This window comes from Capsicum annuum, chromosome 3 (genome assembly GCF_002878395.1).
Source record: "Capsicum annuum cultivar UCD-10X-F1 chromosome 3, UCD10Xv1.1, whole genome shotgun sequence".
NCBI classification, from domain to species: Eukaryota; Viridiplantae; Streptophyta; class Magnoliopsida; order Solanales; family Solanaceae; genus Capsicum; species Capsicum annuum.
Genome location: NC_061113.1, coordinates 76,581,093 through 76,607,316, shown reverse-complemented (window position 1 = coordinate 76,607,316; position 26,224 = coordinate 76,581,093).

Genomic DNA, 26,224 nt, shown 5'->3' with positions numbered 1-26,224 from the left:
AGAATAATTCCCTCCTTCACCATGAAGTGACATTTTTCCCAATTAAGCACAAGGTTGAATTCCACACACCGCTACATGGCTCTACTCAGGTTTACAAAACATAACTCAAATAAATCTACTACCACAGAAAAGTCATCCATGAACACCTCCAGGGTGTCTTTAACCATATCTGAGAAAATAGTCATCATACATCATTTGAAGTAGCAGGGGCATTACATAACACAAATGGCATCCTCTTAAATACGAAAGTGACATATAGGCATGTAAACGTTGTTTTCAACTAATCTTCAGGAGCAATGCATATTTGATTATATCCAGAATAACTATCCAAGAAGCAATACCCCCCTTCCTGCCAATCAACCGAGCATTTAATCCATGAAGGGCATCGGGAAGTGGTCTTTCAAAGTCTATAAATTTAGTTTACGATAGTCCATGCAAACTCTCCACCCAGTCATACGCCTTAGAAGAATCAACTCATTCCATTCACTTGCAATAATAGTCATGCCCCCTTTCTTGGGCACACATTGAACTGGGTTCTTCCATTTACTGTCGGAAATAGGATAAACCACTCCTACATCCAACTACTTAATAATTTCCCTCTTAACCACCTCTTACATTAGTGGGTTAAGAAGGCATTGGTTCTTGATGGTCGGAGTACAATCTTCTTCAAGTTTTATCTTATGAGTGCAAATGCCAGGGGTAACGCCAATAATATCTACAATAGTGTACCCTATTGCACTCTTGTACCTCTGAAGTACCAAAATAAGTGATTCTACTGACTGCTTGCCTAAATCAGCTACAATAATAAGGGGTACCATATTTCAATTGCCTAAAAACATGCACCTTGGATGCCCTGGTAGTTCATTCAATTCCAACACCAATAGATCTTTAATAGATGGCTTAGCCAGTGGTGTTAGTCGATTAGCAAGATCAAGGTCTAACTTTTTAGGAGTATAAGATTATGAACCCATTCCTATCAGAGCACAAATAGTCTCTTGGTATTTCTCAATGCCTTTACGATCAAAATTCATTAGCACTATAGCTAAAGGTTTGACAGCAAACTTCTCCTCTATTGACCCTTCCTACTCATCCTCAAAATATATGTCAACAATTGAGGACACGCTTATTTTCTTATGCTGTTTCATCAATTGGTACACACCAAAGAATACCACTTCATTATTTATGCTAAATAAGAGCTCATTAGGTTGTAAGTCAATTAGCACACTTCTGGTTGCTTGAAAGGTTGACCCAAGATTATGGGCACTTCGAAGTCCACCTCGTAATTTAGAATTGCAAAATCCACAGGAAATATGAAGCTAGACACCTTTACTAACACATCATAGAAAATACCAACAGGTCATTTTATTGACCTATTAGCTATCACAAGTTACATATTAGTGGGTGTCGGATCTCCTAAACCCAACTTTTTATTAACAGCCAGTGGCATCAGATTGATGCTCACTCCCAGATCACATAATGCCTTAGTGATTTCTAGAAACCCAATTAATCAAGGGGTAAATGCCCTTGGATCTATTTTCTTTTATACCATGGACCTTGTAGAAATAGAATTGCAATGATGGAGATTATCCGCTGGTTCGTAACTCACCATTTTTTTCATCACAAGATCCTTCATAAATTTATCATATCCTGGAATTTGTTCAAGCGCCTCTACCAAAGGAACATTCATAGTCAGCTACTTTAATATTGCCATTAATTTATTAAATTTCGTATCATCGACCTTTTTTTTCAATCTTTGAGGAAAGGGAGGTGGCTATTTTAGGAGAGTATTAACCACTACTTCCTTTTTCTTCTTTTTTCCTTTGTCCATCTCATCAACCTTCTGATAATTAGAAGGGATATCAATGCCATGCAGCTTCTCAGACTTTACTAGATTACCTTCTTCAAGCTCATCATCTTCTTTGACCATCTCATGATTTACAACTTTTCCCAAAAAAGGGCCTAATAAAGCCTTACTACTGCATATGGTAATAGCTATGCATGAACCGTCATTTTGAGGGTTCTAAATTGTATCACTCTGTAGCGTTCCACTCTTTCTCTGATTTAATACTACAAAGAGTTGGATCATTTGCTGTTCTAACTTTTAATCAAAGTAAAGTGTGAGTTCACCAACTGACTTATAGAGGACAAATCAGTCTTCATGGTAGTCACCCCAGAGTTGGTAGCCTCAACTCCCTCTAATAATTTCTCCATTATGTCCTCTATAGACATCATGCCAGAGCTAGTTGCAATATTATCTCTACTTTTGGGAGGTACATACAACCCAGTTCTATCATTCTTGTTTTTTTCCAGTTCCTTTGATCCTGCTCCTTATATCTATCTTAGTCATAATAAGTCCAACCTTGATTTCCTTGGCTATTGCCTTGAAAAACCTCCTGGTTATTTAAATAATTTTCCTCTTTTTCTATATCAGAATCATTTCTACCATGGGATGCAACAACCTTCACTTTTTCAATCTTTGCAGATAATAAGTGCTTGGTCAATAAGTCCATTTGCGTCGTTAAATGTGCCATATCTTGATCGTGTTCTTCCTTTTTCTTACATTGTTTTGTAGTCATACCAATAGAAATAGTAGGGTTTGCTACCATAAAATCCTTGGTATGCCAAGCTCTGCTTTGTTTGGTCATCCAATCAAGCAACTCCGAGGCCTCTGGAAAAGTGAGATCCATAAATGATCCCCCTGTTGATTTATCAACAACTAGTTTTGTAATAGAGTTCAAAGCCCTATAATGAGTATCTATCAGATGAATATCTATCATATTATGGTTTGTGCACTGCATCAACTTCTTTTTAAACCTCTCCCAAGTTTTGTGAAGAGCTTTAGTTGGGAGCTATCTAAAATTAATGATCTTATCCCTCAATTATCCCCTCCTGGAGGACGGAAAGGACCTTTCTAGGAAAGCCTCCTTTAACTGCCTCCAGTTGGTTATAGAATCGGGCATCAGTTTGTTAAGCCACAATGTTGTCTCCCCAGACAAAGAAGATGGAAATAAACTCAAGCAAATAGCATTCATACCTAGGATCATATCCTAGCAGAGATACAGGAGTTGAATTATCGTACTGGCTATATTGAATTTTGCTCCAGGTGCTAGAGGTGGATGAATAATAGCTCCAGTCACTCCTGCTCCATATATTCTATCTTCATTATCATTTAGATTATACTAAACTTGTTGGTGGTCCTGTCTTCCCTTAAAAGGGAGATTTTGATGTACATTATGATTCATAGGTACAGCTACATTCCCAGCACACCTTGGGTTTATAGGATCCAATAAGTCATCATCTCCTAGGTATTCATCTTCAGTATTTGGCACCTGACCTGGGTTATCAACATTTTGGGAATTTACTTGAGCATTAGCCAAGGCAGCTAATCTTTAGGCCTCTTGTGGATCATCCATTCTACCAATCAACTGAGACTCCAGATGAATTCGTAATAATGGTGCACCTAATCTCCATGTATTGTGCATACAAAAAAATCAACTTGCACAAAAGAAACAAAAAACAAAAGTAAAGCTTTAGGACACTTTGACTAAAAGTTCGATTAACAATCACAAACTTAATTGACAACCGTATTCCCGGGCAACAGTGCCAAAATTTGATATGCCCAAATTACAACCTTCTTATAAAAGTGTAAGTGGTTGCTTTCAAATATATAGCCCAACTGGGTTGGGTTTTGTATCCCACAAGGAATACTGTGTTTACTAAGTATTATGGTTATTATTAGACAATTGGTCGAAGGTTCTTGAAGAAAAAGGGGGTTTCTGATTTATCAATTGTATAAAAATGCTTGTCATAGAAAGTAATCCACTTGTTGATTGTAAAAAAAATAATAATTTAGTAAGAGTAGTCAAACTAGGGTTATGGTTACCAAGATAGTTAAATAGCTAGGGTTGTGAACTGTTTTGAATTCCCTATGAACAATTCTAATTGCAAGAGTAATTTAATTCTATGGTTTACCTATTAGTTTCTCAACCTAAATAAGTAATTTTATACCTTAATTCTTTCAAACATAAGGAACATATTATTTATTCATCTATATTCTCACATGGGTTGATCCAGTTAAGGTATCTACCCTATATCCAAAGGTTAAAGCCTTTAGATTTGTGTAAACCCTTTCTTTTAGCAACAAACACTTTTCCATTCAAACAAGTGATGTTCTTGGGCTCACTTTTAAAGTTTGAAACCAAAAAAAGTCATTAAAGGGAACAAGGGTTTATGAAACATCAATTAATCATGGGACTCTACTTGATTCACAACCCAATTCAGTTTTTCACATCAAGGTCCCTATAACCCTAGTTATGTGATCTTCGCCACACATCTCCATAATAGAAAAAGAAGAAATCATTATGTTATTCATAAATTAATTCAATATTTACTTACAAAGGTTAGAATAATTTGTCCTTGAATCTTAAATAGAGATGGAATGATTAGATCAACAAGATTTGCTTAATTCCTCCAAAATACTAGGTTACAAAGAGTTTTTAGATATGGAGACTATGATAACCAATGAAAAATAAAAGATATCTCTAGTAATTAAACCTAAACTGGTATTTATACGTTCCCAGGTAAAAAAGAATCTAAAATTTTAATTTAGAAAGCTGCGTCTAAACTAACGGCCAAATTGGTGGTCCATCGAGGGATTGGCGGTCCACTGTTTGGACTGTCGCTACCAATGCTAGATAGTCACATTCTGGATAAGGCTGATGGCTAATCAAGTGGTCTGTCAAAAGTTTGATGATCCACTATTTTTTCTATTGTTGAGTCTTTTAGGAGGCAATGTTCTGGATAAGACTGACGGCCCAGATAGTGGTCTATCGCAGATCTGACGGTCCACCATTTGGTCTAACGCTGAGAGTTCCAAAACCTTTGGTTCTGCTGAAGACTTGAAGATATGGTTGGTGGTCCTTTGAAGGTGTGATGGTCTACCATTTCAAACGTCAAAAGTACTTTTCTACCAATTTTTAGAGTCTTTTCCTTCAGCTAACTCCTTTCCCTGAAATACTAAAAACCCACATCAAATGCAACCTTGGTTGCTTGAAAACATCCAATTTTCCCAAGAAAAGATACAAAATATTTTGTCAAAAGCTGGAAAATCAACCATCTCCCAAGACATCGTAAATCAGGCAGTAAGTACCTATTTGGGTCTGAGTGCGACAGTCAGGCCGACGGACCATCGAGCCAGCAACGAACCATCGCACAAGCCGTCACCGATCCCATTCAGCATTTTACAGCCATTTTAAAAAGTTTTCTTTGTCCCTCTTCCACCCCTTTTAATACCTAGATATATCAAAATAAAGCATAGACTTTCATATTGATCCAAAGCATCAAGAACTAGGGTTTTCTTTAAAGATTAACCCTCAAGAGCAAGACCCAATTCCTTCTCTAAGATTTCACCATAGTTTTTGCAAATTGAGTTAAGATTGAAGGTTTCCAAGTCAAAAGAATCAAGAACCCTCACTCAAGAATACATAAAAGAGTCTCAATCAAGATTGTTCATCTCAATTTATAATCTAAGGTATGTGGGTTTGAACAAAGACAATCTTTTCATCCTTGAGCCCAAAACGTTCTTTAATTAGAAAGATATATGATTTTACATGTTTTCTTATGGAATTGAAGTATGGGTTTGTACCCTATATTGTTTTTCTTGATATTATGATGTTTTCAATGCTTTAGAAATTGAAGTACATGAGTATGTTGAAGTTATAAGGCATATTGCTGAAAATTTCCTAATTTCTACATGATTTATGAATCTTTATGATATCTAGTATGCATTTTGACGCGTCTTATCCTGAGACTGGATTATGGGTCATTAAGAACTACTTGAGATTGAAATTTTAAGAATTTTTGTGCTATAAGAACCTATGATTTGAGTATTTTGAGATTATTGAGAAAGTTTTGACCTTGACGGTCATAGTAGCTTTGAAAGCCACTTTTCTAAATGAGATTACAAATTTTATAGTTGGGTTCTTTATGAACCATGAGATTATTTTAAAGTGGATTTCCATGAGATGAGCATAGATAAATAAAAGGAGTATTATTTAGCACCGATTCGGGTAAGTTACTACAGTTTCATACCCTAAAACTACATGCCACCGTAGGAATAAGGTTTATGGGCCCGAGGTCGAGATAGTGATCACTGAGTAGAGGTTATACTCCCTGGAAAGAGTATGAATCCTTTCCCCAATGTAAGGTTTATTCCTTAGGAGGACAAAATGTTTGACTCCATGCAGCTCACATGGTGTATGTCGGTTAAGAGAACCTCCCTAATAGTAAGATTTTTAGAGTAGTTTCTTAAAGTTTATTTTCCCATGAAGAAAGTATTTTTTCCCTGCTAGTAAAAGTAAATAATCAGTTCCTAAAGTAAAGTATGTTCCTTTGAGACAAGTTATTGTTCCCTAAGGCTTTGAAAGAAACCCTAGTCAGTAAAGATTTTTAGATACTAAGTGTGAAGGCTCACAGACTTATCCAAATATTGTTTTTACTTTAGATTTTAGTTTAAAGTTACAGTCTTAGCTTCCAGATACAGAGGTAAGCATTTTATAACTTATTCTATATGTTTTAAGGAGGGAATAGAACTACCAATTTCAGAAACAAGTATATTGACTCACGAGATCTATACTATACTTTCCATTATTAATAATGTATGAGATTTACATTTTTAGAGTTACTCAAGCTATGTCAGTTAGTTATATCAACATGCATGATTTCTATAAAGGTTGATGATATTATCATTTTAATTATTGCATACACCCCCATATACTCAGTACATCCTCAAAGTACTGATCCACATATACGTCTGTGTGCTACATTGTCTCATAATTTAGGTTTAGGTGCTCAATCTCAGCAGTGACAGTGATCTCCGAGCATCCTATCTACGTCTTTATCCTTGGTGAGTCCTCATGGTTCGAGGACCTATATCTGCAGCTTTCTCAATTTCATAGTGTTTTGAGTATTACTTTTAGATTAGTTCGAGTCGATTGGGGGTCTGTCCCCAAGGCGCTCTAGTTTGAGTAGGAGAGGCTTTGTCAGACTAGACTATTAGTGGTGTTTTAGACTTTTTAGTATTTTGCTGTTCAAACAATATTCCTTGTTATTTTTCAGTAATATATGATATGAAATTACCTTTGTTTTGCTCTATTAGTCGTTAGAGTAAGTTCTAAACTTAGTAGCAGGCTCAAAGGGTTAGCTTAGGGCTACTTGTAGCCTTAAGCACCGTGTGATGTCTCAGGATGAGATTTTGGATCATTACATCAACTCAGTAACATTAATATATCCTCTGAATTCACCGAGCATCATCATAACATCAATATATTCTCCAGATTCACCGGATATCATAAAATTAATATATCCTCCAAATTCACCAGGTATCTTCATAACATTAATATTCATCATAATCACAATAAATACGAGCACATATATTCGCATAAATAACAAGTACAACCCCACATTAAAAGAGTGTATGAGAGGTAAGGAAATACATATCATAGTGATTCATCATTAATCATAAGTACATTATATAAGTAGATATATGGGCATAAATCTCAATGATATGAGCTATCACCACTTTTCCAAACATAATCAAGATTATTAATAAATCAATGATAAGTCATGTGTATGCCTTCTAGAATCCTTCTTTACTCACATGGTTTACACAAATAGAACAAAGAGATTATCTTACAAAAACATTGGTTTAGTCTTTAAGCTTGAATCATAATAAAAGTTGTGACATAATGCAAGGTTCATATAGTAAACTAGCCAATAATTTGAGTGATAACATCACCTTAGATTCAATTTACAAGACTTTCCACTGCTAAGTATATCATGTCCATAGGTTAATCAATCAAGTATACTTATTATTCCAACTTTGAAAACATGTATAACCCATTTATCGGGTATAGCCCTTATATCACAAAATGCTCATTCTAAGCGTTCATCATGTATCTAGGTTACTAATGAAGTTACATAGTTCAAACATTAAGTAGTTGAAGTTCCACTTCTAATAATCCACCAAATTCTCTTCAGCAAGTCTAACTTCTACCCAGAATTAGGCCAAGTTATCTAAATCATATCTCAAAGGTTTATCAATCCACACTAGCTCTATAGGACAATTCTTCCTCAAGTTTTACTCTTATGTCATCCAAACACCTAAAGTCAATTTACAACTTTACATACTAGGTCAACATACTAATAAGGTGAGTGAACAAAGTTACTCCCATATTACTAGAGTAGCTAGAGCATTTGTATGCTATTCACGATACAACAAGTCCAACTAACCAAGGTTCTAGACTAAGAGTCAAATATAACACTTAACAAGTTTAATAACCTATATGTTTCAACTAATTCCAATCATTGCTATTTCCCATTTCAATATCTAAGCCCCACGTAATCTTATTAAGATATCACAATTAAACTACAATAAAGATCAATCTAACTACAAGTAAGCCTAACCAACCTTAGGTCGAAATAGCTCAGAAATCAACAATCTTTGCTTTTCCTTTCCTCGAAGCTTCTTCAACGAGCCAAGCTTTCAACAAAATAATCTATGAATTAATACTATACTAACAACACCTATATTGCACCATTGTGCCTTAGGTCAAAAATGACACCAAAAACCCCCAAGTGGGTCCCACATATAGAAAATAAGTTTTTGAAACCATGTTCGAATACCATTAGGGAGTTATAACACTCAAGAAATTTATGAAAAAGAACCATATTCGGGGTTAAAATCAAGCAACAATCCATTAGGGGTTTGGGATCTAGAAATCAAGAATTTAACACTAAAATCAACGAAATCTAAAATTAGATTTGATACTAATCATGAAAATACAAGTTGTTTAAACTCCCAATCAACACCTAATACTCACTTTGAAGACTACTTTCTCCATTTGCGTTGACCAAATTTTGCCCAATAGTGCCTTTATATAAACCTTGCCCAGGCCTCATGATGCACGATCGCGCATATCCACTAGGCTGCAATAGCACTCAACCAACCGCGATCATGATAAATCCATCCATGGCAGATGATGGTTGAAGCTTGGAATTTTATTCCAAGTTTCAGCTAATTCCTCAAGATTCATCCAGAGTCCAATATGATCCAATGAGATGCAAATGTATAGATTTTGATTTTCTGAACTCATTGGCGAAGTTGGATTTTGAATCTGGCATCTTCTAAATGGAAAAACGTTTCTAAGAACCCAATGAACCACTAGGTAACCGAATAATCAATTCCAGTAAGTCATAAATGGCTGGGGAAAACTATGAAAAGATCTAACGATGAAATAAATTAGGAATAAAAATATTAATTTAAAGGGTAATTACAACTAAAACGACCAAGTATCGCTTTAGCACCTACCTCTAAAGCAGCCAAAATGGTATTTTAGTAGCAACACTAGCTGAGTGGTGCACTAGTTGTAGAGACTACGAAAATTTCAAGCCTTTACGGAAACCTCAAAATTTATTTAGGATCTTAAGAATGTAAACAAACTACGCTACACTATCAAGTTTGATTCTTCAGACTCAATGGCGATATCAAATTTTTGAAAAAAATATTGTTTTTACAAAGTTTATCTCTAAAATCCAATTTTACTACTTTTTGAACCAAGGGTCAAAATATGATATAAAAGTTGTAAAACCACACCAACCATGTTACCAACCTAAAATCGATGATCCAATGAATTGGGAAAGTCTGTTTTGCAATCCAATGCAAAAATCAATAAATGCTAACCAAAGTCAACTAGGATTTGATGGGTGAAAGCCCCAAATACCCATATGGGTTTGATAAGTGAAAGATCCAACCTCTAGAAATCTCAGGGCCATCTTTGAAAAAAGGGTTTTGGGTAAAGTGTAGGAATCCATATCATCCTTAAAAGAGGGATATGGAAACCAAATCAATGGTAGACAATAATGTGTGTAGTTTACTAAATTTTAACTATCTTAGACATAAAAGTGAATGTGAGGTAGACTATACCATGGATATCATCTTAGATATAGGGATTCCTAGATTGAGGTGGTTATAAATCATTGAAAACACCTATTAGGTGGTCGAAAAAATCAAAGGGTGAAAGTTTGGTGTTTTGTCGAAAGTCTAGAATCAAAATCCATAACCAAATCTACCCATATTTGTCTTACTAAATTGATGTTGATTCCTAACACCGATATATCACTCCTTTAATAATGCAAAATCCCCAGATCAGTGTATAATTGTTAAAGTCTAATTATTTGTAGCCTTGAATTTAAACTAGAATAACCCAAAAAGAAACATTAATATAGGAACCTATCTCCCTCATTTTATCTTTTTGTACTATTTGTTTGAATTAAACTTGTATCTATCATTTTAAATTAATTTGATTGCCACTCACATTGTTCCTCGTGGATTCGACACCAACTCCAAAGTTGGGTAAATATATTAATGACAACCGCCTTACACTTAATTTGACGTGTAAGTTGAGCTTCATTAACCATAAGCCATTTGGACTAAGGACTTAAATCACTAGTCATTAGGACTAAGGACTCTTAGCCCCCTTTTTGTTCATACATTAACATCCATGCAATTAATTTCAACACTCAAGGACTTGAACTATTTATCCAAAACATCATCATATGGAACCATAAGGTCTTCATGGAATTATTCATCGATTGAAAACTTTATTAGGTCAATTTCTTAATTCTTCATCATTCAATTCATATTATAGTCATCAATATCCTTACATGCCATTCATTCCTCATTAGAAATTATACACCACATCCTAGTTCAAGCATATTTCAATCACGTATTCAGGGGAATTTTAACCCATTTTCATCCATTACACCAATAAGGTCATAATTCAATAAATTACATGGCTAATAAAATCATTACAATACCATTCGTTTACTATTTATACTCATTGATCCATTTCCCTAGTTCAAAACTTTGTCAATATGTAACTACACATTATAATAAGATTAGGGTTACTAAAGGTCCATTTGTTAAACCATATACAAAAAATACCCACACATGAAAACCACCACCATTATAATATATAATCACAAGTCTAAGCAAGAACAAACCTTATTCCTTATTTGACAAGAAAAACCCTTTTTATTTGATTCTAAAATCATCATGTACACTTAATAATACAAGTGTAAAATACATGGGCTTTGTGTTATTTAACAGGGGAAAGAGTTACATTCCTTATACAAGATGATCCACCAAGAAACTTGACTCTTCCATGCCTCTAAATTAGCAGCTTTCAAGCCCTAGCCTCCAATCCTATTTTTAAAAACTTTGAGAGTGTTTTGGAATGTTTAAATTTTGCCAATGAGGGTTTAGAAAGATAAAATTCCTAATATAGTAAGGGGACTTAAGGGTTTTGGGGTGGGAAATGACCATGAAACCCCCAACTTAAAAGTTAAAAGTGGTCATCCAGGTTGGTACAACTCACTTGAGTGAATTATACCCTAGGGTATGAGTGGTAGCCTAAGTCTTACCCAAGGGGTCACCAAGGAACCATATAATTGTAAGGGTACGACAACCCCACCCCCCATGATTTGTACCCAATGGGTACAACTTGTTTCCTAAATCATTCCCACATCTCGATACATAATAATGTTAACTAGGCCAAACGCCAAGCACTATGCAACTTGGCTTGGTACGACTCATAGGCTAAGGTACGACCATGTGGCCCAATTAATACCTTGGAAAGTGTATAACCGCCCTCCCCTATACTGCTTAGGTATGATTTGCGGTTACCAACTTATATCCAAAGGGTACAACTTGTACCCTTAGTCGTACCTATCCCAGTGACTTCAAATGTGGAAATTTTCTCATGGTTCAAAGCCTAGATGTTTCAAAAGAGTTATTCCACAACCTACATCAAAAACCGAAATCGATCTACTATACTTCAATCCATGACCTTACTTGTCACGAACGATCCCAAAATCAACTAAAACTAAGGGATATAGAATCTACATGTCAAAACAAAGCCAAAAATGCCCATGTTGTTTTCTTTTGGTTTGAGGTCAAAATAGACCCTCAAAATAGGTTTTCAAAAAAGGAAAAATCATAACTTTACTTCAAAAATGTGTTACCCATATCTTTAGGAATTTACAATTGAAAACCCAAGTCAAATTGAGTAAAAAATGAGGTTCAAATCAAAGAAAAATTATTTTTAAGCTTTACTAGGTAAAACCTTTGAAGTCCATTTTAAAATCAAGAATAAAAGTTGTTTTAAAGATGAAATTCGGAAAAACTAGTAATTATAAGATTAAGAAGATTATTTAAGTGAAAAAGTTTAGAATTTGGGGCTAAATGTAGTGCTATGATTTTATGGTTTTTGAACAATTAATCATGAAATTTAATAAAGAAAAGAGGTGAATTATAACCATAAATGTATAAGAGAATCAAGAAATAGATGTTAATCTAGATTCCTAAGCACCCACAAACTTCACTTTTAAGCTCTCACACTATTTACAGTTTAGCTCTCAAGGGGCAAGATGAAAAATCAGCAAATCCAAGAAAAACAAGGCTATTTATATTCATACCAGGTCACTAGATGTATAAGGCATAAAATGCATGCCCCAATATGTTTTGTCCTTCGAGGTCTAGGTTACAACAGCTACCCGGTGCATCAGATATTCTAATTCTAAAACAAACTTCGATGGGGTGCCCAAGATTCGTTTGGAATCTAATATACCAAAACGAACTATGTATCCATACTGAATTCGACACTTTAGACTCAATGGCAATATTAAAATTTCAAAAAAGCATAATTTTCATAAATTTAACCCTAGAAATCCAAAATCATAATTATCTAAACTGTGGGTAGAAATGATATTTAAAATCCATAAAAATAAACCATTTATGTTGTCAACCTAAATTCTACATTTCGGATCAACTGGCGCAGACCGTTCAACCATCCATCGCACAAATCAAAAGATAACTACATATGTCCAAAATTAGGCTCTCAAAGCCTCTAAAAACACAATATTGCACAAAAACCAAAATGTAACATAAATTATGCCAATCACCCTCACACCCCAGAAATACCTTAATGCAACTACAGGAAGGGGTAAAATAGTCAAATCATACAAAATTACAAACTGTACATATTTTATAAAATTTTAGGTTGTTACAACTCTTCTAGTGCAATCACTAAAGCTCCATTTTTGCCGCATTAGTGGTATGCTATAATGCATCACTTGGTAGCATTAGTGGTCGGCCCTAGCTAGAAAATAGTGCTTTTGCGGTGCCTTATCCACTTTAGTTGTAGGACTTAAAGCTGCCCTTGTCTGCTTTGGCGTGCATTGGTGGGTACTGCTAAAGAGGTACAGCAATGACCTCTAAAACAACCATTTGAATACTTTAGTTATACCTAATACCCATTTATATATATATATATATATTCTTAATTTCATAAACTAGTTTTTGGACTTGAAGCATGGGTTTAAGTTTTTTGGAATATTTTTAAAATTTTTAATCTTGGGTAAACTCCTAATTGCTATTTTAATCATATCGTTTCAAATATTATCATTAAAATCATGTTAAAACATGTATTTGAAAGTAAAATATGGGTATTTTGGCTCGAAAGGCATATATTGGTATTTTCTCAATATAAACATCAATTTTAACCCATTTTCACTTGGGTTTACTTCAATAAGTTTCTTTAATAATGGGAAATATATTTTTGGACATATATTTTTTTTACCTTTCTAGCTTTGAAAACCCATTTCAGGTATTTGTTTGACCCTGACCTAAAAGTAGGAAACATGGTTATCGTTGGCTATCTTTTATCATGTATATTATATATTTATGTGTTTTAGTTGATTTTAGGTCCATTCATGAGGCTAATCTAGGTGTGGAAGTCTTGTTTTTACTAATTTTAGTGTTTGAGGTAGGTCATGGCTTAACTTTCTTCAGATTTGATTATGTTGTTAATATTGATATAAAATCATGTTATAAATATTAGAGATAATCATGAAATTATTTCATTATTGAGTTGGGTCCATTTGGGTGTATAAGTTTATGCAATTTTGTTGATTTCTGTGACATTATTTTCTTTATATGACCTTATGGGGTCTTATATGATGTTGTTGGCATTGAGTAAGTATATTTGATTATATTTTTTTGGGTGAAAGGCCTAAATTGGATTTATGTTGCATCAATGTAATATTTCTGTGTATTCTACTATATTGGCATATAGATTACATTTGAATCCTAGATTGCTAGATTTTTTATTGGATTTTGGCTCATATGGATGGTACATTGGTTGGATTTTGAAACTCTCATTCTAGTTATTTGTGAGATTATATCCTCATATCCTATACATTCATGATACATTGGTAGCACTATATAAATGCTTGAAACATTGATTTTTTTTGACAAAAATGTGACATCATTAAAACCCTCTGCTGAAGTATGTGCTGGAAAGGAGTTATGGAAATTTGTATTAGATATTAGATTGTATATGAGTTGCAAACCCCCTATGGGTTCACCTGGAAGCACAACTCAGTAAGTGTATACAAAGGTTGTGCCATAACCTCGAGCATAACATCCTCATTATCATTATCATCTTAAATGAACTGTATATAGATTATGCTTATTTATTATTGTATTATTATCTTTGGTTTGATTTCTGTCTAATTGTACTTTTTTGTTATACTTGTAATTGGTATACATGTAAATGGTGCCTATTTGTCATATACCCATAATATGTATTTTATATGCTTTATATTTTGCGTTGCTCAATCAACCTATGATATCTACTAAGTATAATTGGATCATACTCACCGTTTGTCGCTCTTTCTGTGCATATCCATATACGAGTAAGCTGCATGACAACTGATTACTTGGAGTCTATTCGAGGTAGTAGTTAACCTATGTATTCAGAGTTAACCTTCTATCTTTTCCTATATAGGCTATGTCATATTATGTATTTGGAGATGGTTTTTCTATCCTTTTGTTCTAACATTGTATTTTTTTATATTCATGATGTATTTAGTAAGTCTTACACTATGATAATAGGTTTTAAGATATTGTATGGTATCGTTGGTTTTGTGTTTCTGCTATTATCATGTATGAGTGTTTCAAATCTGTTTTAGGAGTCTGGCCTTGGGTATTTGTATTGATTTCTCTTTTCATATCAGTTTGGGTGATTGGCTTTCTTCTCAAGGCTCGTCACAAAAAGTACCATCACAACCCTAGGTTTTTAGGTTGTGGAAAATTTGTATTAAAGCATCCAAGCTTCATCTTGGTCTTGTAAATGAAAAAACAAGGTATCGAGTAGAATCTTATGGATCGGTACATATACATAGGTATCTATCTTCGAGAGGTTACAAGATATCTTTAGAAAATATTCCTTAATTTGTTCCTTATCATGCAAATCATCATACCTTATGTTCTAAATTATATTTCACTCTTTTCTACATAGATGGTGAGGACTAGATCTTATGAGGATATATATGCGGAGCCATTATCTTAAGATAGAGCCTAGTCTAGAGAGAGAGTTATGAGTCATCAAAGGGCTTAAGGTATAGGACAACCAAGAGGATTTTCCCTATCTAGAGGTAGTACTAGGGGGATCTCCCCCAAAACTCAAGTTGATCATCCTGGAGATATATAGCGTACTCCGGTTCTATAGAGTTTTTCTACCCCAGTCTTGGATGGGTTGTTGATTCATTTGCCATCTCGATTGGATAGTGTTTTTTTAGTGCACCTAGTGTTTGTCCAGCTATAATTATTGTATATTTATTTAGGCTGGAGTATACCTATGGTTTTTATCATGTTCTAAGTCTGAATTCTTCTAGTGGTACCGACGTTTACATATGGTACTACATAAATTTCGAGTGTTATTCCTTCTTTTATGCTGATATTATAGTATGGTATTCTGAGTTTAGAGGTTCAAAATTCGTCTATGTTACCTAATAAGGTGGGGTCTCAGCCAGCTAGATTCACTGTACCTTTATTATTATGAGTACAATTATATCTTCTAAGGATCGAAAGAGGCTAAAGAGATTCACTCATATGGATCTGCCAAGGCTTAGTGGTGCTTTGGGCAAAGATGCCTATGAATTCTTGATTAATGATTGTAAATGCATAACCTTGGATAGTTTGAGTCATATTGGTTAGATTACACTACTTACTAGTTGAGAGATACAACCAAGTATTGGTGGAGGTCACTTGTTAGTTGTACACCTCTTTGTTTGCCAGAGATGACTTAGGATCATTTCACTGAGAACATCTTAGACTAGTTTAGGCCTGACAGTCCGAGGGATCAAGTGTTATAGGACATTAATTACTTGGAGCTAGGCTACATAACTATTGTGGAGTATGAGGAATGTTTCCATGCCTTATATCACAGTTATCACTCACGCTTGTTTTAGATCTGCATCTTTATTATTTGATCCAAGATCGACTTTCTTCTATGTGTATGCATATTTTATTTGGGTTTTGATGCTACTAGTGAATCTTTTCCATTCCTATATGTGTCTCTACCCTAATAGAAGACTCTTTAGGGTGGATCGGGTGTACGAATCTTAAGTTGTGAATTTTGTTGTGCGTGAGACATGGGTAGATCTAATTATCTTAGATATGGTAGATTATTATGTAATATTGGGTATTGAATTTTTATATCCTTATCATTCTATCCTTAAGTGTTATGCTAATAACATGACCTTAGCTACACTAGGTGCGCCATGGATAGCTTGGAATGGCATGCTTCATTTAGGACCCAAGAGAGTTATATCTTTTCTTTAGGTTCATTGGTTGGTTAAGAGGGTATTTATATCTTATTTGGATCATATTCCCAATAGTACTATTACTTCACTGCATCTTTTGGATTCTCTTCATATTATCCATGAGTTTGAGGATGTTTTTTGTATGGAGTTGCTTGTTATACCTCTTAATAATGATATTGACTTTTATATTGATGTTTAGTTAGGACCCAATGCTATCTCTATTCTTCCTAATAGGATGGCCCTTGTAGAGTTAAAATATTTGAAGGATCAATAGCAAGAGTTGTTGGATAAAGAATTTATCAATTCTATTATATCACCTTAGGATACACCTATCTTATTTGTAAAGAAAAAGAATGGATCTATGCATAGGTGTATTGATTATCGATAGTTGAACAAGGTGAAAAGTATGAATAATTACTATCTTTTATGTATTGATGATTTGTTTGATTAGCTTCAAGGTTCTTTGGTGTTTTTGAAGATCGATAGAAATCTGGGATTCACCCGTTGAGGATTATGGCTTCAGATATTTCAAAGACCATTTTTTAGACTTGGTACATTTATTATGAGTTTTTGGTTATGTCCTTCGACTTGAAAAATATCCCAGTCGCATTCATGGAGTAAAAAGACCATGTATTTCAATGATATATCAACTCTTTGGTCCTTCTATTCACAAATGATATCTTGGTTTATTCCAAGACTGAGACCAGTCATAAGGAGCATTTACAGATTATGCTTTAGAGATTGAGGGATGAGAAGTTGTATGCTAAGTTCTCCAAGTGTGATTTTTAGTTTGAGTCTATTTCTTTCTTGGGTCGTATGGTGAGCAAGAATGGTATTATTGATGACCTGACCAAGACTACAACTATTTGTGATTGGGCTAGGCCTACTTCTCTTATCTAGATCTAGAGTTTTATTGGTGTGGAAAGTTACTATCAATAAGTGTTTCTTATCTATTGCAACTTCTTTGATCAAGTTGACTGAGAATAAGATTTCCTTTTAGTGGTCTGATGCTTAGAAAGTGAGCTTACAAAAGCTAAAGTATTTGTTGACTTCATCTTCTCTCTTGACTTTACCCAAAGAGCGCATGGGCTCTACCATCATTTGTGATGCTTCGGGTATTGGGTTAGGTGTTGTGTTGATGTAGGAGGGTAAAGTAATTGCATATGCTTCTTGTTAGTTGAATTCATATGAGAAGACTTACCCTCTCCTTGATTTGGACTTGTGCAGGTTGTTTTTGCTTTGAAATTATGAAGGAAGTACTTATATGGAGTCCATTGTGAGATTTTCTAGGATCATCATAACCTTTAGTATTTTTTCACCCAGTGATATCATAACATGAGGCAGCATCATTGGCTTGAGTTGCTTAAGGCTTATTATCTTAATTATCTCTATCACCCAAGCAAGGTAAATTTTGTTGCGGACGCCTTAAGCCAAAAGTCAACTAACATGGGTAGCTTAGCGCATGTTTTGACCCTGGAGCATCTATTGGCCTTAGCGGATTAGTCTTTTTCTAAGAAGATATTTAGGATTGATATTTTGAGACCTACGTATGTTTTGGATTTTTTTGAGGCTAGGTTTTGCTTGATGGACCAATGAGTCTAAGAAAGCCTTGATTGATTCAAGATAACTTATTGAGCGGTAAAGCTAAGGAAGAATTGCTTGATTCAGCTGGTATTTGATGATAGGTGGCTAAGTTTATGTGAAAATAGTGGGTAATTATAACAGATTGATTATGGAGAAAGCTCATTATTCTGGGTATTTCATTCATCTAGGAGTGACTAAGTTGTATCATAACTTAAGAAAACATTACTAGTTGGTTGGCATAAGGAAGGATTTAGTGTATTTTGTAGCATGTTGCCTACATTGATAGCAGGCGAAGGTTGAGCATTTGAGGCCTGGTGGTTTTTTAGAGGTTACCCATTCCTGAGTAGGAATGGGAATGGATTACTATAGACATTATGACTGTGTTGGCTCATACCTCTTGTGGTTTTGATAGTATTTGGGTCATAATGGATTTCTTTACAAAATTTTCTCATTCATTCTGATCCAGGTTTGTTTTAATAATGAGAGGTTGGCCCATATAAATATTCGTGAGATAGTTTGACTTTATGGTGTGCCCGTGTCTATCATCTCAAATCAAGGTTTAGTGTTTACATCTTACTTAAAGACTTTTCAGAAGTAGTTAGGTACCCATGTTGATCATAGTACAACTTTTCACCCCAGGCCGATGGTTTATTGGAACAAACTATTTAGATTTTTGAAGATATGCTTCATGCTTGTGTGATGAACTTTGGTGGTCAGTAGGGGAAACATCTTGCTTTGAAAGACTTTGCATATAATAGCTACCTTTACAGTTTAACATGGCTCCATTTGAGGCTTTTTATGGTAGGCATTGTAGCTATCCAATTAGTTGATTTAAGGTTTCTGAGATTTAATCTCGAGGTACGGACTTGCATTTTGAGTCTTTAGATAAAGTTTGGGTAATTCAGGATAGGCTTTACATAAACCAAAGTAGGCAGAAATGCTATTAAAATTGCAGAATTTGTTCCATGAAATTTAATATTGGTGATCGAGTCTTCCTTCGTATGTCACCCTTGAAAGTGGTGATGAGGTTTGGGACAAGGGGTAACCTTAGTCTTAGGTATATTTGATCTTTTGAGATTCTTTGGACTATTAAGGATTTGTCATATAAGTTAGCATCACCCCCAGACTTATCAGTTGTTTATCAAGTTTTTTTATGTTTCCATATTTTGACATTGCATTTTGGATGAGCCTTATGTCGTTCGCTAGGGTTTGGTTCAATTAGATGAGATGTTTTATGTTAAGGAGCCTATCTCTATTTTGGAAACAAATATTCTATTTGTTAAGGTCCAATAGAGACATCAACTTGTAGATAAGCCCACTTCGGTGGTTAAGTCATATATTCCTGGTAGTTATCCCCAACTTTTTGTTGATTTAGATATGTCTCTTTCTTCTAGACCGAGGATAAACTAGATTCTTAGTGGTGTATGATATAATGGCCTAATTTTTGGGGGATTGATGTGAATTATTCATTTTTGTTTGGTTTGACCTTATTACACCTCTTAGTGGTTGCATTGTGGTGTTGCTGAGGTGTGGGAGTGATTTCCACGAATCATGATGTATTTCAGTGTCATTTGTGCAAGATTGTGGTTTCTGGTGGTTATAATGGCTTTAGCATAGCAATGATAAAACCCATAAACATGAATTACCAAATAGATGCTAACAATAACAACCCATACACACTTTTAACCCCTATTCACAAATAACCCCAAGAGAGTGATTTAGCTACATATAAGATAAATAAGCATATATATACACATAATCTCCATTAAAATGAATTGTTGAAGATTTAAACAAATGTGACTTCAAACTTGGCTCTCCCACAATATCAACAATGGTAGTGAGAATATCTTCCACTTAGATAGTCTCCCATGTATTCTTCACCTAAAATTTACACAATAGTTTCTTCTCCAAAAATGGAGGGTATGAATTCCAAGAGCTATAACCTAATAATTGAGGAATATTGACTATGAAACATCAATCAAGGGTTCAGATCCTTTTGGCCAAAATTAGGATCAACCACGTATTTTTCTAGTTTTTCCCTTGGGTTGAACTCTTCCTCTATGCAGCGATTGCGCTAGCATGGCAATGCCTGTAACTTTTGTTACTGTAATAGGCAAATGCAATCGTGATGTATTAACCCTGTTTGACTGTCGTGATCACGGTCAGTAGATTGCGATTACAGTAACTGGGGCCCTTCTGTTCTAAGTTTTTAGCTGCTCTTTCTTGCTCCCTTTTTGACCAGTTTGAGATCCATTCCACATCTTTCCATCCTTCCACTTTATGCCTACAAAAATTAGATATTAGTGCATTTAAATACAACTATGTCTTGTTTATTTATCCAAAGCAATGTAATATGTATGAATGTTGAGTGCGAGTGAGTGGTAAAATTACCACTCATCAACACCCCAACTTAAAGGAATCACTTGTACTCAATCAACACTACCTCTTACTATGAGACACATTCATTTATGCCCAAACATCATGCCTTAAAGATCACAATGACTTTAACCTTAGTCACTACCACCAGTAGCTCATTGCACATGGGCTAAGCAAATTTCTTTACACCCCTCACTATGAAATTTCTTTATTCAAGGCTACATAGAACTTCAAAGAGGGACCAAGCAACAAAAAACCAATACTTTAGTAGTGAATCCTATTTGACCACAACTAAGCTATACTTCATTTGCCTCATTGTCGGAACGTGACAAAATCAGCCACCTTAACTTCTTTTACATGCTAACCTCAAAAGAAAAATAATTCCTCACACGAAGATACAAAATATGAAACAAGGAATTTTAAGTGTACAACTCTCTCTATCAAAAAATAAATCTCTATGCAACAAGGGTTATACCATAGGCTTTCCCTATTTTCAATCACCACTATAAAAAAAGTAAATGGTTAGAGATCTCAAAGGGGTTTTTAAGCTTGTATTGTAGGTTTGGGTTAGGGAAGGGTATCATTGGGGAATAAAATAGCTACACCCTTTCTTGAACATCTATATCACACTTTATCAATCCTCCTTTTTAAATATGGGCCACTCTTATTTATGTTATCTCTTTTATCATGCGTACCTTTTATTTCCTTTGTTTATTGAACTTCTTTCATCTCTTTCTTAGGCACTTTTGGACAATTATTTCCTTTGTTCGACTCTTTCTTCTTTTATTCAGCTATTTTCAAAGTCTAGGTACATTAGGCATATAACTACATCCTCGTGGCACATAACTACTTCCATCAATTTTTACCACCATAACTTAGGATTCTAGCCTGAAATTACATTTTCAAGTTCAATAAGAGTATGATTCAATAGAGGGATAAAAAGAATGGTTTACGGCTTGTAATGTATTTGCTAATGAAAGCTCCAAAGGCTCAAATTTGGTAACTAGGGATTATATTAATACTTGGGTACACTTTATAGGCTAAAGTGGGCTTCCAAAATTACAAAGGTGGCCTAAGATCGTTTGAACAACCAAATACAAACAACATTAGCTTTGAAAAACTAACGGGCAAAGTTCTAGATAACACAAGTGTAGAAGATATGATTACAATAATCTCACCACACATGACAAGCAAAATAAGCCAAGGGGGCTCAAATGTCCCTCCCGTGAGAGACAAAATGTGACTATTTATTTATATTCATAAGTCAAGATTTATAAAGCCATAAAAATAGAAAAAGGTTTACTACAAAATTGCTCGCATCCATGCCCTTAATTTTGTTCTGAAGAATTTTGGACAAGGGGCGTTGTTTATTTTACATTAGCACCACAACCAATTTGCTAAAATATGGCAACAACCAAAGCCTTAATCTAACATTGAGGCTCAAAATAGGACAACTACCCAATTGGCTACTAAAACTTCGCCAATGGTGTACAAAGTGAACCCAACTTTACAACATACAATGCCACAGGTACTCAGACTTCCCTTACATCTTTGAAATTTATGCTATGGGTACTCTGAATTCCCCAACATCTATGTCTCAAAGTTCAAACGCAACGCTAGTCATGCATCACTAAATTCCATAATAAAATCAAAAGTACTTAAGATAAAAACTAAAAACATGGACACCATCAGAGTACCCAGATAAAACATCTCAAAAACACAACAAAATGATAACCAAAATGTCATCCCAAAATAAAATTGAAAAAATCATCCAGAATATCATCAAAACACTATACAAAAACATCCAAGTAGTATAAATATAGGGACAAACACCCTCAACTGAAGAGATGGAAATGTCCCCACTGCCTGGTAAAAAAGATAAGAGTAAAGGATGCTGCAAAAATTAGCCTCACAAACTACTCGCTCTAGTATACCCTGCATCATCTCTACCATCATTAGCACCAAACCACTGAGCAGGGGCTTCATCATCACTCTCGACCCTCAGTGAAGGTAGATGCTCTTTAGGTTTGATCACCTTAAAGATGACCTTTACCCCTCTCTAAATCTTGGTAAAGAATTTTTCTCTATTTTTTACCCTCTTCACCATATTTTCTTGTGACTCCCTGAGGTCCCTATGTGATATTGACAAAGTTGAATATGCTCTCTCCTATTTGGCAATCCTGCCACTCTACTTTTTTGGCTCCTCCTGATATATTTCATAATCGGATCGAGATACATATGAGTGGCGAGCAGTGGAAGACTCTACTATCCCCTGAGGTAACCTTAGAACACATTCCCAGGCAGCAGCAAGTTTGTCAAAGAATTATGGGAACTTCTCTTGGATTTTGTCCATAGAGATACTCCTTTCTAGGAGTAGCTTAGTCCTTTGGATGTCAATCTAATACTGTTGTGGCTTCCGGAGGCATGAATTTGGTATCGTCTAAGTCTCCCATTTTGTAGCTAAGTACCTATATAGAACACACTTCAAACCATTTTTTGTATTTTCAAAGAAAAACTTATGCTAGATTAACAAGAAAAGTTCATGTGGCAATGCTATAGAAGATTTTGGGGTGAAAAATAGATGTGCAGAAATTTAGATTTATGTGGACAACTGTAGTTAGGTATGACAATTGCAGAGCATTGATCGCGAACGTACTTTTGTGATCACGATCATCAAGACTGCGATCGCGATATATGAGACCACAGTCAACAATTCTTCCATTGCTCAAGATATGCAAAATAACACTAACTTTGTCTTCCAACTAGGCACACAAACATCATGATCATATAAGGTAAGCCTAGATTGTAAGATTTTAGCCCCAAACTTAAAGGAATTCACATTGAACTCATTTGGGGATTGAATCAATAGATAATATACATGTTAGTTTCAACCATTTTAGGATAAAATATGGGTACTCAAGACTTTCCCAAATGATATGTAGACACCCTACAGTTGCTAACCACAACAATAAACATAAACAAGCACAGTTATGACATTATAAAAATGAATTTATGTCTACTTCTAAACTACATGTCCTAGGACTACAATGACAATAAAGTGTTGGATTTTATTCTAAATGCCAAATAAATAATGCAAAAGGTTTGAAATGAAATCTTTGATACTCTATACAATGTAAACAAATAGGAGAATTTTAAGAAATAACATGTGGGAAAAATGACAGTTGGAAGGTCATTTAAACTTGTATGACTGCGATCACGGTCCTTGTTCTGCAATTATGAAATCTTGGCCTCTGCAATTGCGGTGACACGGATTGTGACCGCGGACCTGAGGCTAAAATCTTAGCTTCTGCACTTTGCTGTTTAGTCCAACAAGCCACTTTACCAACTCCCTTTTTCAATTTCAATAAAAATTTATCCAAGCAATCACTTTTTCATGTATTATGCATGAGTAAATACAAAAATAAAATCTACTCTATCATGCATAAATAAAAGGATACGGGCCACTTTTTGTGGCGTGATGGGGTGCCTCCCATCTAATGCTTAGGTTAACATCATAGCACGATGCCTCCACTATTTCCTTTTATGCTTCTGCTTTGAAGATTTGAACCTCTATCCCAACTTTCATTCAATATGCAATGAGCGGCAGAGGGACATAAGATTTTGATCATCAAAGGTAAAACTTGGAAGATGTGAGAAAAGGCAAGCAAACTTTGATCTCGACATTTTTATGATTTAAAATTTTACCCAACTTCACATCAAGGTTTAGGATTAGTTCCTTGGGTAAGAGTGAGCACATCAATAGGCCATACTTTGTACTTTGGAAGTTGAGCATCTTGGCCTTTGATTGTTGAGTTTCTATGTGCTCCCTTGGAATGTCAAACTCTAAAACATAAGAGTTGAACTCTGTTATGCCACAATCCTCCATTCGTTCAAAGGGATGGATCCGTATCATATCTTTGAAGCATAATATTGAAAAGTGGGTTGAATGAGGTCCAACACCTAATTTTGGTTTAACCTTTTTCGAAGCATCTTTACCACGAAATAAACTAGAGTCATTATAAGAGATTTGTATTGATTCTTCTCTTAACTCTAATATCATTTATTTTATTTTGGTTTCTTCTTTGTCGTATGAGTTGGATGATTCAAAAGTCACCGAGGAGTCTTCGCTACTAAGCTTGTAATCATAGTTTGGTTTTTCCCCTTGAGAAACCTCATCTCAGGAAATGGGAATGTTAAGGATTATTTCAAGCTTTTATTATTTTCCCATTACCTCTTTCTTGATACTTGTCCATTCTTGATGTATGTATTCTATATTCTCCACCATTGCATTTACCCGATCCATAATAGCTAATAACCTTGGGTCACAACTATTACACTCTGTGGGTTTCTCTTCCTTCTTCTTATCATAAGACTTACAATCTCATAAGAATAACTAGCAATTCGGTTAGTATCATAGGGGGAAAGGGCATTTGGACAATCATCCCAATGTCCATCTCAACCACTACACAATGAGCACCTATACTCTATGTAGGGAGTATAGTTATAATCTTCCTTAAAGTGTGCTCCTTCATAGATTGACATGGGTCATCAGGATAGGAATACCAATTACCGATAGCATACTTGTCGAAATATGATATAGTATACCTACAAAGAAAAATCATAAACAAACATATACAAGCTTGAATTCGACCAAGTAACTAAATTTCCAAACTAACTTAATACGCCAAATTGTTCCTCGACAATGACGTCATTTTTGATAATTCTCAAATTATACGTCAAATTAAGTGCAACACGATCATCGTCAATATATTTACCCAACTTTGGATTTGGGTTGAATCCACGAAGAAAAATATGAGTGGTGATCAAATTAATTTGAAATGATAGATACAAGTTTAATTCAAACAAACAGTACAAAAATATAAATGATGGAGAGAGGTTCCCACTCTAATGACCCAAAATCGCCTTCTGAGATGTCACACAGTGCTTATGGACACAAGTAGCCCCAAGCTAACCCTTTGAGCTTGTTTTTACTAATAACACTCATTTCAATATGAATAATTCAAACACTAGCATAGTCATATCATATCAAAGGAAATACAGAGAAAATGCTCAGTCCAAACGACCAAGAAATACCAAAAATCTCAACACAACCACAATCTAATAACTAGTCTGACAAAGACTCTACTAATCCATGAACTAGAGAGCCATTGCGTCAGGTCCCTAACTGACTAGAAATAAACTGGAAATAATAACATAGTCTCTCAAAATATGGAGATGTCTGAATATAGGTCCTCAAATCATGAGGACTCATCACTGGAGCAACGTAGATAGAGTTACTAAAAGATCCTCAACAGGGTTGGGACTGAGCACCTGAAGCTACATTATAAGATAGTGTATCATATAGACGTATATGTGGATCAGCACTTGAGAATGTTCTGAGTATGTGGGGGTGCATGCATTTATATAAAAAAATTTCAATACTCTTTAATCAAATCATGCATGTAATAAGTAATGACTCAGATGGCTTGAATAAGTATAAAATGGAAAGCTCATGAATCATGTAAAATGGAAGATGTAA